Source organism: Prunus avium, chromosome 2, assembly GCF_965620075.1.
Source record: "Prunus avium chromosome 2, drPruAviu1.hap1.1, whole genome shotgun sequence".
Taxonomy (NCBI): domain Eukaryota; kingdom Viridiplantae; phylum Streptophyta; class Magnoliopsida; order Rosales; family Rosaceae; genus Prunus; species Prunus avium.
This window is the reverse complement of record NC_142285.1, coordinates 20,767,520-20,783,268: the sequence shown is the minus strand read 5'-3', so window position 1 is coordinate 20,783,268 and position 15,749 is coordinate 20,767,520. Positions and strand designations below refer to the sequence as shown.

General features: G+C 39.6%; 1 non-coding gene across 1 annotated transcript; it reads right to left on the bottom strand.

Annotated features, from left to right (window-relative positions):
* Window positions 1-7,486: 7,486 nt before the first annotated feature.
* On the bottom strand, window positions 7,487-7,593 carry LOC148296590 (small nucleolar RNA R71). The gene has a single exon (XR_015834172.1). It is a non-coding gene; the product is annotated as a small nucleolar RNA R71 (small nucleolar RNA).
* Window positions 7,594-15,749: the final 8,156 nt, after the last annotated feature.

Here is a 15,749-nt window from a genome sequence, read left to right as displayed (position 1 = left end):
TCTCTAGAACTATTGAATACACCAACCACTCCGATTAGGAACGAACAGCCTTTGAACATAAATTGCCCAATTTCTTAGACCAATTGATTACGGATCGAGCCCAAAACGTGGGAAACATCTAAATATGGTGGGAGGAGTCATTTGGTTAAGTTTCAGAGAAATCTGATCACTAGAACTACGCAAAAGACCAACCACTCCAATTAGGAAAGAACTGCCTATGAACTTGAATTGTCCAATTTCTTACACCTATTGATTTCGGATCGATCCCAAAACTGGGGCAGCACCATAATATGGTGGGAGGAGTCGTTTGGTTAAGTTATAGTGAAATCCGATCTCTAGAACTACCCAAAACACCAACCACTCCAATTAGGAACGAACTGCCTTTGAAGATGAATTGTCCAATTTCTTACACCTATTGATTTCGGATCGAGCCCAAAACTTGGAAAACATCTTAGTATGGTGGGAGGAGTCATTTGGTTAGTTTTGAGTGAAATCCGATCTCTACAACTGTTTTATACACCAACCACTCCAATTAGGAACGAACAGCCTTTGAACATAAATTGTCCAATTTCTTACACCTATTGATTTCGGATCGAGCCCAAAACTTGGGAAACATCTAAATATGGTGGGAGGAGTCATTTGGTTAAGTTTGAGTGAAATCCGATCTCTAGAATTACCCAAAACACCAACCATTCCAATTAGGAACGAACTGCATTTGAACTTGAATTGTCCAATTTCTTACACCTATTGATTTCGGATCGAGCCGAAAACTTGGGCAACATCATAATATGGTTGGAGGAGTCATTTGGATAGTTTTGAGTGAAATCCGATCTCTAGAACTATGGAATACACCAACCACTCCGATTAGGAAAGAACTGCCCTTGAACCTAAATTGTCCAATTTCTTACACCTATTGAATTCGGATCGAGCCCAAAACTTGGGCAACAACATAATATGGTGGGAGGTGTCATTTGGTTAAGTTTGAGTGAAATCCGATCTCTAGAACTACACAAAACACCAACAACTCCAATTACGAACTTACTGCCTTTGAACTTGAATTGTCCAATTTCTTACACCTGTTGATTTCGGATTGAGCCCAAAACTTGGGCAACATCATAATATGGTGGGAGGAGTCATTTGGTTTAGTTTGAGTGAAATCGGATCTCTAGAACTACCCAAAACACCAACCACTCCAATTAGGAACGTACTGCCTTGGAACTTGAATTGTCCAACTTCTTACACCTATTGATTTCGGATCGAGCCCAAAACATGGGCAACATCATAATATGGTGGGAGGAGTCATTTGGTTAAGTTTGAGTGAAATCCGATCTCTAGAACTACCCAAAACACCAATCACTCCAATTAGGAACGTACTGCCTTGGAACTTGAATTGTCCAATTTCTTACACCTATTGATTTCGGATCGAGCCCAAAACTTGGGCAACATCATAATATGGTGGGGGGAGCCATTTGGTTGAGTTTGAGTGAAATCCGATCTTTAGAATTACCCAAAACACCAACCACTCCAATTAGGAACGAACTGCCTCTGAACTTGAATTGTCCAATTTCTTACACCTATTGATTTCGGAACGAGCCCAAAACTTGGGCAACATCATAATATGGTGGGTGGAGTCATTTGGTTAAGGTATAGTGAAATCCGATCTCTAGAACTACCCAAAACAGCAACCGCTACAATTGGGAACGAACTGCCTTTGAACTTGAATTGTCCAATTTCTTACACCTATTGATTTCGGATCGATCCCAAAACTGGGGCAGCACCATAATATGGTGGGAGGAGTCATTTGGTTAAGTTTGAGTGAAATCCGATCTCTAGAACTACCCCAAACACCAACCACTCCAATTAGGAACGAACTGCCTTTGAACATAAATTGAGCAATTTCTTACACCTTTTGATTTCGGATCAATCCCAAAACTGGGGCAGCATCATAATATGGTGGGAGGAGTCGTTTGGTTAAGTTATAGTGAAATCCGATCTCTAGAACTACCCAAAAGACCCACCACTCCAATTAGAAACGAACTGCCTTTGAACTTGAATTATCCAATTTCTTACACCTATTGATTTCGAATCGAGCCCAAAACTTGGGCAACATCATAATATGGTGGGAGGAGTCATTTGGTTGAGTTTAAGTGAAATCCGATCTCTAGAACTACCCAAAACACCAACGACTCCAATTAGGAACGAACTTCCTTTGAACTTGAATTGTCCAAGATCTTTCACCTATTGATTTTGGATCGAGCACAAAACTTGGGCAACAGCAAAATGTGGTGGGAGGAGTCATTTGGTTATGTTTGAGTGAAATCCGATCTCTAGAACTACCCAAAACACCAACCACTCAAATTAGGAACGAACTGCCTTTGAACTTGAATTGTCCAATTTCATACACCTATTGATTTCGGATCAAGCCCAAAACCGGTGCAACATCATAATATGAGGGGAGTAGTCCTTTGGTTAAGTTTGAGTGAAATCCGATCTCTAGAACTACCCAAAACACGAACCACTCCAATTAGGAATGAACTGCCTTTGAACTTGAATTGTCCAATTTCTTACACCTATTGATTTCGGATCAAGCCCAAAACCGGTGCAACATCATAATATGAGGGGAGTAGTCATTTGGTTAAGTTTGAGTGAAATCGGATCTCTAGAACTACCCAAAACACGAACCACTCCAATTAGGAATGAACTGCCTTTGAACTTGAATTGTCCAATTTCTTACACCTATTGATTTCAGATCGAGCCCAAAACTAGGGCAACATCATCATATGGTGGGAGGAGTCATTTGGTTATGTTTGAGTGAAATCCGATCTCTAGAACTACCCAAAACACCAACCACTCGAATTAGGAACGAACTGCCTTTGAACTTGAAATGTCCAATTTGTTACACGTATTGATTTCGGATCGATCCCAAAACTTGGGCAACAACATAATATGGTGGGAGGAGTCATTTGGTTGAGTTTGAGTGAAATCCGATCTCTAGAACTACCCAAAACACCAACGACTCCAAAAACGGAACGAACATCCTTTGAACTTGAATTGTCCAATTTCTTTCACCTATTGATTTCGGATCAAGCCCCAAACTGGTGCAGCATCATAATATGGTGGGAGGAGTCATTTGGTTAAGTGTGAGTGAAATCCGATCTCTAGAACTACCCAAAACACGAACCACTCCAATTGGGAACGAACTGCCTTTGAACTTGAATTGCCCTATTTCTTACACCTATTGATTTCAGATCGAGCCCAAAACTAGGGCAACATCATCATATCGTGGGAGGAGTCATTTGGTTAGTTTTGAGTGAAATCCGATCTCCAGAACAATGGAATACACCAATCACTCCGATTAGGAATGGACTACCTTTGAACATAAATTGTCCAATTTCTTGAACCTATTGATTTCGGATCGAGCCCAAAACTTGGGTAACATCATAATATGGTGGGAGGAGTAATTTGGTTAAGTTTGTGTGAAATCCGATCTCTAGAACTACCCAAAGCATCAACCACTCTAATTAGGAACGAACTGCCTATAAACTTGAATTGTCCAATTTCTTACACCAATTGATTTCGGATCGAGCCCAAAACTTGGGCAACATCATAATATGGTGGGAAGAGTCATTTGGTTAAGTTTTGAGTGAAATCCGATCTCTAGAACTATGGAATCCACCAACCACTCTGCTTAGGAACGAACTGCCTTTGAACATAAATTGTCCAATTTCTTACACGTATTGGTTTCGGATCAAGCGCAAAACCCATCATAATGTGGTGGGAGGAGTCATTTGGTTAAGTTTGAGTGAAATCCGACCTCTAGAACTTCCCAAAACACCAACCACTCCAATTAGGAATGAACTTCCTTTGAACTTGAATTGTCCAATTTCTTACACCTATTGATTTCGGATTGAGCCCAAAACTTGGGCAACATCATAATATGGTGGGCGGAGTCATTTGGTTGAGTTTGAGTGAAATCCGATCTCTAGAACTACCCAAAACACCAACCACTCCAATTAGGAACGAACTGCGTTTGAACTTGAATTGTCCAATCTCTTACACCAGTTGATTTCGGATCGAGCCCAAAACTTGGGCAACATCATAATATGGTGGGAGGAGTCATATGGTTGAGTTTTAGTGATATCCGATATCTAAAACTGACCAAAACACCAACCACTCCAATTAGGAACGAACTGCCTTTGAACTTGAATTGTCCAATTTCTTACACCTATTGATTTCGGATCGAGCCCAAAACTTGGGCAACATCATAATATGGTGGGAGGAGTCATTTGGTTCAGTTTGAGTGAAATCCGATCTCTAGAACTACCCAAAACACCAACGACTCCAATTTGGAACGTACTGCCTTTGAACTTGAATTGTCCAATTTCTTACACCTATTGTTTTCGGATCGAGCCCAAAACTTGGGCAACATCAAAATATGGTGGGAGGAGTCGTTTGGTTAGTTTTGAGTGAAATCCGATCTCTAGAACTATGGAATACACCATCCACTCCGATTAGGAACGAACTGCCTTTGAACATAAATTGTCCAATTTCTTGAACCTAGTGATTTGGGATCGAGCCCAAAACTTGGGCAACATCATAATATGGTGGGAGGAGTCATTTGGTTAATTTTGAGTGAAATCCGATCTCTAGAACTACCCTAAACACCAACCACTCCAATTTGGAACGAACTGCCTTTGAACTTGAATTGTCCAATTTCATACACCTATTGATTTCGGATCGAGCCCAAAACTTGGGCAACATCATAATTGTTAAGCTCATAATTTCATACATATACATGCCCAATTTACTTACTTCTTTTGCTTAGTTCCTATAATTCTAAGTTATTTCCCTCCCTTTGTGTGTTTTGTAGGCCAATAGAGCAAGAGAGCATAATTCATGCAATTCAAGCATGTTAAGGCCTAATTTGGATGAATGGAAGAAGAGCTTAAAAGACAAACTCATTTTGGCTACAGCCCCCTGCCAGTCCAGTTCCGTAGGTCATATTGCAAGCTTTGTTTCAGCAACCTACACAGCTCGGATGAGGCAGTATTCTTCATGAAAGTTGTTCCAATGGGTGTGTACTATAACATATCCAAAAGTCAGCCCCATTGGATAAATATGGAGTCTGTTACCTAGCAAACACAGAGCCATGCTCAGGATGGATTTTATCAGCGCGCAAAATGAGTTAGCAATTTGTTTTGGCCTTAACTTCCTCCTCCGACCTTGGATTGGCCCAAATGACATATGGCTGGAAAGAAGACATTCTGAACTTCAATTTCGAGTGCTTAAAGTCCTAATTTGATTAAGAGAAGCCCAAGTTGTAAGCCCTTGAAGTTGCTGGTTATGCTGACCTCAGCATGTGCTGGTTGGATGCTTGGTCATGGTGAGCTAGGTATGAGCTATCATTTCTGGTTGGAAGCTTGGTCATGGTGACATGAAGATGAGCTAGGGCTGCTGGTGGGATCTATTGGTGAAGTGCATCAACCAATTCAGATTTTATAATGCAAGTGTTGTATGCATTAGTGAAGTGCATCAACCAATTCATCTTTTATAATGCAAGTGTTGTATGCATTAGCCATATTGAATTCAGATTTGTCACTCCCCTCTCCCTATAAATACCACATCCATTCCACATTCAAGACACAACAAATCCTGAGATTCACAACCCCCACAATTCACTCCAACCATCCTCAAACACTCTCAAAATCCCAAACACTCCAACAATCACCAAAACAACTCCAGCAAACCTCTCTTCCATTTCCCTACGAATTTCATCTTCCTTAGCCATCACCACTCACTCAAACTCATCCCAAATCACCTCCATATCCTTCATACATCTTTCTAGAAGTGGGGAAGCTCTTGGAGAAGCATTAGAAGTGGAGAAGCACTTGGAGAAGCCTTGGACACCACAAGAACTTCAGAAAAAAGGTTTTTCTACTCTTATTGTATTCATTATGTTTTCTCATTTCTGTTCAAGTCTCTTTTCCATTATGAGTAGCTAAATCCATAACTAGGGCTTCGATGTAACCTAACATGAATATTCTGGGTTTATAAGTTTGGAGTTTCAAGTTTGATTCATGATTCATGTTCTTATTCATTATGCTTATAAGTTAACATGCTTGTTTGAATGATTGATCACCATTAGAACTTGTTTGTTAACTATCTTGGTTTGAATTAAGAGTATACACCATGCTTTAATTCGAATTGAACTATGAATAGGAAGAGTATGTATGGACATTCGACAATAGGGATTAGATACATACTTGGTTGTTTAAAATGTTCTTCTATGCTTAATGGGTTCCTAATGCTTAATTTTAGGTTAGACAACAAATGATCAAATTAGGGAATTAGGAACACAAGGTTAGGACCAAACACCATGGCCTAATCATACTTTAGCTAGAATCAATCTTTGAATCTGAATTAGACTTGTTACTTGAATCTTTATAACCCAGAATTGAATTGTTATGGTGATTCGAATGCCCTAGTCTCAAAATCTGTTTTCCAACTCTTAAAACCACTCTTTGTTACATTTGTTTACTTGTTTTTGTTTGCAATTTCATTTTGCTTCTTTTGTTCAACAATCACAACCACTCTTGTTTTAAATTCTGTTTTAGACATAACCTCCTACTTTCTTGAATTTGGTAATCTAAGTACATAACTAGTTTTAACTTCTCAGTCTTCGTGGGTACGACCTCGTACTTGTCTTGCTATACTACTAATTGCCCCGTACAATTGCGAGTTAACATAATATTAACAACAAATTTTGGCGCCGTTGCCGGGGACTGAACGAAAGTTCTTCCCTGGTTATGTGCCCAAGGTTACCCTATTCTTTTTAGTGTTTCTAATTAATCTAATTTTCTGTTTCAGGTAGTTTATGTCTAAAAATCCATTACTTGAACAAGTGAGGTCTTCGTTCCAACGTTCTAGATCTTTGAACGCAGGACCATCATTGCAACCCAGACGAGTGACCTCTGAAATTCAGAATCGTCTAGAAAGGGAGTTGTCAACTGCAAAAGAGCAAGCTCTTGCTACATTTACAAGTCTTGCTCTCCACACTGAACTTCCCGGTTCTTCACTTTCAAATTCGGAAGCAAGTTCAGACCAAGAAGAAGAAGAAATGATGGCTGCCATTGAGTTCATGGGAGAACTTGATATCCCAACAATTCCAGCATCTCCTTCAAGCATTTTGCTGCCCACTGTAGCTCGAAATTATGAGCTTAAATCTTCTCATCTTAATATGCTGCCTTCCTTTTATGGTTTACCTAATGAAGATCCATTGACTCATATAAAGGATATTTTTAATGTTGTGAGTTCTTTTCCCTTGACAGGTGTGACAGAAGATCAACTTCGAATGAGAGTGTTTCCATACACTTTAAAGGATAAGGCGAAGTATTGGTTGAATTCTTTGAAGCCTGGTTCACTCACTACATGGTCTGCCATTCAAAAGAAGTTCCTGGAAAAATACTTCTCCACGCAAAAGACCGACATGCTTAGGGACAAGATCTTGTTATTTGCACAGCAAGATGATGAATCGTTTTGTGAAGCATGGGAGAAATTCAATGGGTTGCTCAACCAATGTCCTCATCATGGGATTCCATTGAAGCTTCAAATGCGTATGTTTTATAAAGGACTAACCCCTTCTAGTCATAATATAGTCACCAATTTTGCAGGTGGTTCTTTTAAAACCAAAACTCCAGAAGAAACGTACGAACTCTTTGAGGAGATAGCAATGGAGACCCAACATACGGATACAAGAGGTAAACGTGTTATTAGTGGTTCTAATGATGCTTCTAGTGTGCAGATTTCAAAACTGGAACAAAAGCTAGATGCTCTTCTTGCATTAAACTCAAGAAGCCCTCCGAAGGAAGTGTGTAGCATTTGTGAATCTCATGACCATGCTACCACAGCTTGTCCACTTGGGGCTGGATATCCAGAATTTGTGCAAGAGCAAGCTAAGTTGGTAAATTCCTACAACCAAGGTCCAAGAAATGATCCATACTCTCAAAGTTATAATCCAGGTTGGAGGAATCATCCAAACTTTTCATGGAGAAATACCCAGAATCAAGCAAATCCGCCTTCATTCCAAAGGCCACAACAATCATCATCATCATTGGAAGATATAGTGAAGCAGATGGCAATCAACCAATCCAATTTTCAGCAAACTACACAAGCTGCCATCTCCAAATTGGAAGTCCAATTAGGCCAAATAGCTGCTGAAATAACTCAAAGAGTGCCTGGGAAATGGCCAAGCCAAACTGAGATCAATCCAAAGAACCCAGAAGCCAAGGCCATTCATGTGCTCAGATCAGGTAAGATCATTGATAATAAAGATGATTCTAATCTTTCAAATGATGTTGTGATTGTAGAAAATGAAGAGGAGGAGACCATGGCCACGGAAGGAGAACAACTCAAAACTTCTCAATCTGCTCCTAAGGCCAAATCAGATTCTCAGAAATCCGATCAATTCCAATTGCATAAAAGGGATGACAAATTTGTGCCACCACATCTTCAAGAAGATAGATACGTGCCACCCGCTCCATATGTTCCACAGATTCCATTTCCAGGCCGTCTTAAGAAAGCAAAGCAAGATAAGGCTTTTAAAGAGATTTATGATATTTTGAGTAAAGTTAATATCAATTTGCCTTTGCTTGATCTTATTGAACAGATTCCTGCATATGGAAAATTCATCAAGGACTTGAAAACTCACAAGCTCAATTTCGCTCCAAATGAAGGAGTAAAGCTCGACCAGAATGTAAGTGCTGTATTGCAAAGGAAGCTTCCACCAAAACTAGATGATCCTGGCAGCTTTGACATTCCCATTAACATTGGAGGCAAGAAGGTTGGAAGAGCCATGTTGGACTTGGGAGCAAGCATCAATGTTTTGCCATATTCAGTTTATCAAGAGCTTGGCTTAGAAGGGATGAAGAAGACTTCAATGCGACTTGAACTAGCTGATCATTCTATAAAATATCCAAAAGGTATTGTAGAAGATATTCTAGTTCAAGTTAATACACTAATTCTCCCTGCTGATTTTGTAGTGATGGACATGGAAGACAATCCAAATGGAGATCGTGTTGATCCCATTCTCCTAGGCAGGCCATTCATGGCCACTGCAGACACAATCATCAAAGTGAAAGATAGCACTCTCTCCATGACTGTTTTGGGTGAAACTGTTGAATTTAAAATGCTTAATGCTCTATCTCAACCTTCTATCTCTCTTGATTCTTGCTTTTCAATTGATGTTGTGGATCATGAGGTTTCTTCCAAAATTTTGCAGAGAAAGTCTAATGATGCTCTAGAAGCTGTCTTAACACAAGAAGAGGAAGATCTTTGTGAACCGGAGTTCCAAGAAGTGGTGGCTGCCTTAGAAGTGTTTCCGCCATACCCACCATCCTTTAGGCCACCAATCGAGCCTCTTGGACCATCATCCACGAAATTGGAGCCATCCATTGTCATCCCACCAAAGCTAGAACTTAAACCTCTTCCCAATAATCTTAAATATACATATTTGGGTGCTAACGAAACTCTCCCTGTTATAATTGCTGCAGGTCTCTCCTCACATGAAGAAGAGAGCTTAATTAAAGTTCTAAAAGAGCATAAAACAGCCATTGGGTGGACCATAGCAGACATCAAAGGAATTAGTCCAAGCATGTGCATGCACCGGATTTTAATGGAAGAAGACAGCAAACCATCTCGTGATGCCCAAAGGAGGCTAAATCCCAACATGAAAGAGGTGGTTAGAGCTGAAGTTTTAAAGCTACTCGATGTAGGAATCATCTACCCAATTTCAGATTCTAAGTGGGTGAGCCCTGTGCAAGTTGTTCCAAAGAAGTCCGGAATCACCGTTGTGAAGAATGAGAAGAATGAGCTAGTTCCTACACGAACTGTCACTGGTTGGAGAGTTTGCATTGATTACAGGAAGTTGAACACATCCACTAGAAAAGATCATTTCCCCTTACCTTTTATTGATCAAATGCTTGAACGTTTATCTGGCCATGCTTACTATTGTTTTCTTGATGGTTTTTCAGGTTATAATCAAATTCCCATTGCTCCGGAAGACCAAGAGAAAACCACATTCACATGCCCATTTGGTACGTTTGCTTATAGAAGGATGCCATTCGGTTTATGCAATGCCCCAGCAACTTTCCAAAGATGCATGATGTCAATCTTTTCAGATATGGTGGAACGATTCATTGAGGTATTTATGGATGATTTTTCAGTTTTTGGTTCCTCTTTTGATAATTGTCTTCACCACTTGTCTCTAGTGCTTAAAAGATGCCAGGAAACAAATCTGATTTTGAATTGGGAGAAGTGTCACTTCATGGTGAGACAAGGCATTGTACTAGGCCATGTGATTTCAAGCAAGGGAATCGAAGTGGATAAAGCCAAGATCGACCTCATCTCAAATCTTCCACCCCCTACCTCTGTTAAAGGAATTAGAAGCTTTCTAGGTCATGCTGGATTCTATAGAAGGTTCATCAAAAATTTCTCAAGCATTACAAGGCCATTGTGTAATCTCCTTGCTAAGGATGCTGTTTTTGAGTTTAATGAAGCTTGCATGGAAGCTTTTTCTACCTTGAAGAGGGAGCTAACTTCAGCCCCTATTATCATAGCTCCGGATTGGTCTTTACCATTTGAAATAATGTGTGATGCCTCTGACTTTGCTATTGGTGCAGTTTTAGGTCAAAAGAAGAACAAGCTGCCCCATGTGATTCATTATGCTAGCCGGACCTTGAATGATGCTCAAATCAACTACTCCACAACAGAGAAGGAGTTGCTTGCTGTGGTTTTTGCTTTAGAAAAATTTCGTTCTTACCTTGTTGGTTCTAAAGTAATTGTTTATTCTGACCATGCAGCCCTTAGATACTTGCTCACTAAGAAGGATGCCAAACCACGCTTGATTAGATGGATTCTCTTGCTGCAAGAATTCGATTTGGAGATTCGAGATAAGAAGGGATGTGAGAATGTGGTAGCTGATCATTTGAGCAGAATTGTGGTTGAAGAAAAAGGAGGAGCTGTGCTACCCTTGAATGAGACTTTCCCTGATGAACAACTATATGCTGCCCAAATCAAAGAGCCATGGTATGCTGATTTTGTTAATTATCTTGCTTGTGGTGTTCTTAGAAATGATCTAACTTCTCAGGATAAGAAGAAGTTCTTTTCCATGGTGAAACATTATGTATGGGATGAACCTTTCTTATTCAAGCATTGCCCGGATCAACTCATCAGAAGATGTGTTCCAGAAGAAGAGCAAGAAAGCATACTTAGGCATAGCCACGAATTGGCCTGTGGAGGTCACTTTGGAGCTAAGAAAACAGCACTTAAAATTCTGCAATCTGGTTTCTTTTGGCCCACTCTATTTAAAGATGCATTTAATTTTTGTGTTAAGTGTGATAGGTGCCAAAGGATGGGGAACATAAGTCGCAGGAATGAAATGCCATTGAATAACATACTTGTTGTGGAGCTCTTCGATGTGTGGGGTATTGATTTCATGGGACCATTCCCATCTTCCTTTGGTTATACTTACATACTTGTTGCTGTTGATTATGTGTCTAAATGGGTGGAAGCCATAGCCACCAAAACCAATGATTATAAGGTGGTGCTGAAGTTCTTGAAGGATAATATTTTCACAAGGTTTGGTACTCCAAGGGCTGTCATTAGTGATGGAGGCAGCCACTTCTGTAACAAGCCATTCGAAGCACTCATGAAGAAGTACAACATCACCCATCGAGTCTCTACACCATATCATCCGCAAACTTCTGGTCAAGTGGAAATAAGCAATAGAGAAATTAAGCACATCCTGGAGAAGGTGGTGAACAATACAAGGAAAGATTGGGCAGCCAAGCTCAATGATGCATTATGGGCTTATAGGACAGCATATAAGACTCCCATTGGAATGAGCCCTTATCGTCTTGTGTTTGGGAAAGCTTGTCACCTGCCAATGGAGCTTGAACACAATGCTTTTTGGGCCATCAAGAAGTTAAATTTTGATCTAGACAAGGCAGGCCATGCAAGAAAGTTTTAGCTGAATGAATTGGAAGAAATTAGACATGAGTCTTATGAGAATGCAAAGCTTTACAAAGAACGAACCAAGAGTTACCATGACAGAAACATTCAACGGAAAGAGTTCTCCAAAGGTATGTCAGTTCTTTTGTTTAACTCACGTTTGCGTCTCTTTCCAGGAAAATTGAAGTCTAGATGGCAAGGCCCATTCACCGTGGTCAATGTTTCTCCCTATGGAGCTGTGGAGATTCAAAACCCTAAAGATGGCTCGACTTTCAAAGTAAATGGACAACGTTTAAAGCCATTCTATGAGGGAGTTTCAGCTGGCATCCAAACTGGCCATGTGGTAGATCAACTTCCCTTCGTACCATCAACTTAGCTGATTGCACAATGTCTTGCCAAGACAGTAACTAAGGCGCTTCTTGGGAGGCAACCCATGTGTTCAAGAAGAAGGTGCTTGGTAGCAATCGACCTAATCGCATCAAGGGGGAGCATTTCAAATCCTTTCTCTTTACTTGTTATTATTTTAAATTTCTGTTTTTTTTTATATAAAAATTTAAAAAAAATAAAAAAATTTAAAAATTTTAAAAGATTTTTCATATGAGCTAACTTATGGTAACTCCAGTGAGCACTTCCGTCAATACAGTGTCTAGGAGTTCTTTAGGCGACACCTTCGGTGTCTAAGAAGTTTGGGTTTTAAGCGGGACCATTGTGACCCCTCCAACCTTCCCGGATCCCCTGGCTGTGTTTTCTGAGGCCCTTAACTGGTCATCCATGAGTTGCTTATATATTCATTTTTTTTATTTTTTATTTTTCCTAAACCTTCTTCTAAACTTTTCCCTTTATCATTTGTTTGTTCTCAATCATCTTTTGTATGCTTTCACATTGAGGACAATGTTCAATTTAGGTCTGGGGGGAAGGTTTTCAATTTCAATTTTCTTATCCATTTGTGTTTTCAATTTTCGTTCTCTTGTCACAATTTTTTTATTTTTTTTAATTTTTTTTTTAATTTTTTTTTTTTTTTTTTAAAGAATGTCATACAATCAATGCTATGGAGCTGCTATTTGAGGTTTTCATATCAGAATTTTGCACTTCACAAAGCTTTTGCTCTTAGAATTCTGGTGGCTAAAGTACCACGCTCAAATTCTTGAAGGAAAATAGTGGAGACTACCCTAGTGAGCTATATCGAGCCTAATTGCTTTCTTGAGAGGGTTTAAAGTGTTCTATTTCTCATCCATACTTATTTTCTTCAATTCACTCTAATTGATCTCATTATTCCATTTTGATTGAATACTAAGGATGATTCTCTTTTGCAGATATCATGTGCTTGCTCTCATTCATGAATGAACTCATTGAAGTGATGCTAGGCTATGTGTGCATAACCATTCTATGTGCTTTCTTTTCACCCTACCTATATGTGTGTTCCATCAACCCTCTTGAAGCCAAACACTTAAAGCCTTTTCTTCTATCACCCTCATCATTTCCCTACCTTTGTATCTCAATCTGAGATACTTGACCTATTGTAGCCATACCCTATAGCTTAGAAATATACCAAGGTGTGCCAAGATAAAGTTTGAAGCAAGGAAGTTGCAGCCATGTACCTAAATAAAGATGATGTGAATCTGTGCAATGAAGTTAATGAAGATGCAGATCAAATCAACGAAGATGAAAGTGTTTCGATTTGATCTAAGTGTGAAAAATAAAGTCTATGCCAGGAGATACCATGAAGTTTGCTGCCATGCCAATCTAAATCAATGATGCCTTGCAGATTAATGAAGCATGCAACCTTGGTATGTTCTTAAGTTATTTGTTTTTCCTTCCAATTCTTCCATTTCCCCTAAACCTTAGCCTTTCATTACAACATTGTGAAAGACCTAGCTGATCTTTGAGGATGTATTCATGGGTGCTGGTAAGTATGTGTGTATCTCTATTCTTAGTATTTAATTCCTTTCATGAGATCTAACCAAATTTGTGCTTCTATTTCATACACTCACTTATGCTTTCTTGAGAGAATTAAAACATAGGTTCTGAGTGATTGAGTGTTATCTGTGAGAATTAGAGTCGAAGCATGTTCTCTATTCAAGGTTTGAGTGTGCTTGCTTTGAAACTGTGTGCCTTTGAGCTATAGCTTCCACTTGTACACACTGATTGATGACCTATCTTGGCAACTCTATGGTGTTGGAGGTATGACTAAAACTTTCATTCATTTTCATTAGTTGATTTCAAAGTTGTTTTTCTAACCATTTTGTTTTGTAGAGTTAGAAAAACGTTTGTGGGTATCGTATCTGTTAAACCCTCAGGAGACACAACTCCTCCTACTAGGGATGCCTAGAGGTTTAAAGGCTTGTTGCATACGCTCAATGCAATCGAGTTACCTACGAAAGTGGTCTAGTTAACTTCTTGTTTTGTTTTTATCTTTGTTTCTCTTTTGTTTTGCTCGAGGACTAGCAAAATCTAAGTTTGGGGGTGTGTTAAGCTCATAATTTCATACATATACATGCCCAATTTACTTACTTCTTTTGCTTAGTTCCTATAATTCTAAGTTATTTCCCTCCCTTTGTGTGTTTTGTAGGCCAATAGAGCAAGAGAGCATAATTCATGCAATTCAAGCATGTTAAGGCCTAATTTGGATGAATGGAAGAAGAGCTTAAAAGACAAACTCATTTTGGCTACAGCCCCCTGCCAGTCCAGTTCCGTAGGTCATATTGCAAGCTTTGTTTCAGCAACCTACACAGCTCGGATGAGGCAGTATTCTTCATGAACGTTGTTCCAATGGGTGTGTACTATAACATATCCAAAAGTCAGCCCCATTGGATAAATATGGAGTCTGTTACCTAGCAAACACAGAGCCATGCTCAGGATGGATTTTATCAGCGCGCAAAATGAGTTAGCAATTTGTTTTGGCCTTAACTTCCTCCTCCGACCTTGGATTGGCCCAAATGACATATGGCTGGAAAGAAGACATTCTGAACTTCAATTTCGAGTGCTTAAAGTCCTAATTTGATTAAGAGAAGCCCAAGTTGTAAGCCCTTGAAGTTGCTGGTTATGCTGACCTCAGCATGTGCTGGTTGGATGCTTGGTCATGGTGAGCTAGGTATGAGCTATCATTTCTGGTTGGAAGCTTGGTCATGGTGACATGAAGATGAGCTAGGGCTGCTGGTGGGATCTATTGGTGAAGTGCATCAACCAATTCAGATTTTATAATGCAAGTGTTGTATGCATTAGTGAAGTGCATCAACCAATTCATCTTTTATAATGCAAGTGTTGTATGCATTAGCCATATTGAATTCAGATTTGTCACTCCCCTCTCCCTATAAATACCACATCCATTCCACATTCAAGACACAACAAATCCTGAGATTCACAACCCCCACAATTCACTCCAACCATCCTCAAACACTCTCAAAATCCCAAACACTCCAACAATCACCAAAACAACTCCAGCAAACCTCTCTTCCATTTCCCTACGAATTTCATCTTCCTTAGCCATCACCACTCACTCAAACTCATCCCAAATCACCTCCATATCCTTCATACATCTTTCTAGAAGTGGGGAAGCTCTTGGAGAAGCATTAGAAGTGGAGAAGCACTTGGAGAAGCCTTGGACACCACAAGAACTTCAGAAAAAGGGTTTTTCTACTCTTATTGTATTCATTATGTTTTCTCATTTCTGTTCAAGTCTCTTTTCCATTATGAGTAGCTAAATCCATAACTAGGGCTTCGATGTAACCTAACATGAATATTCT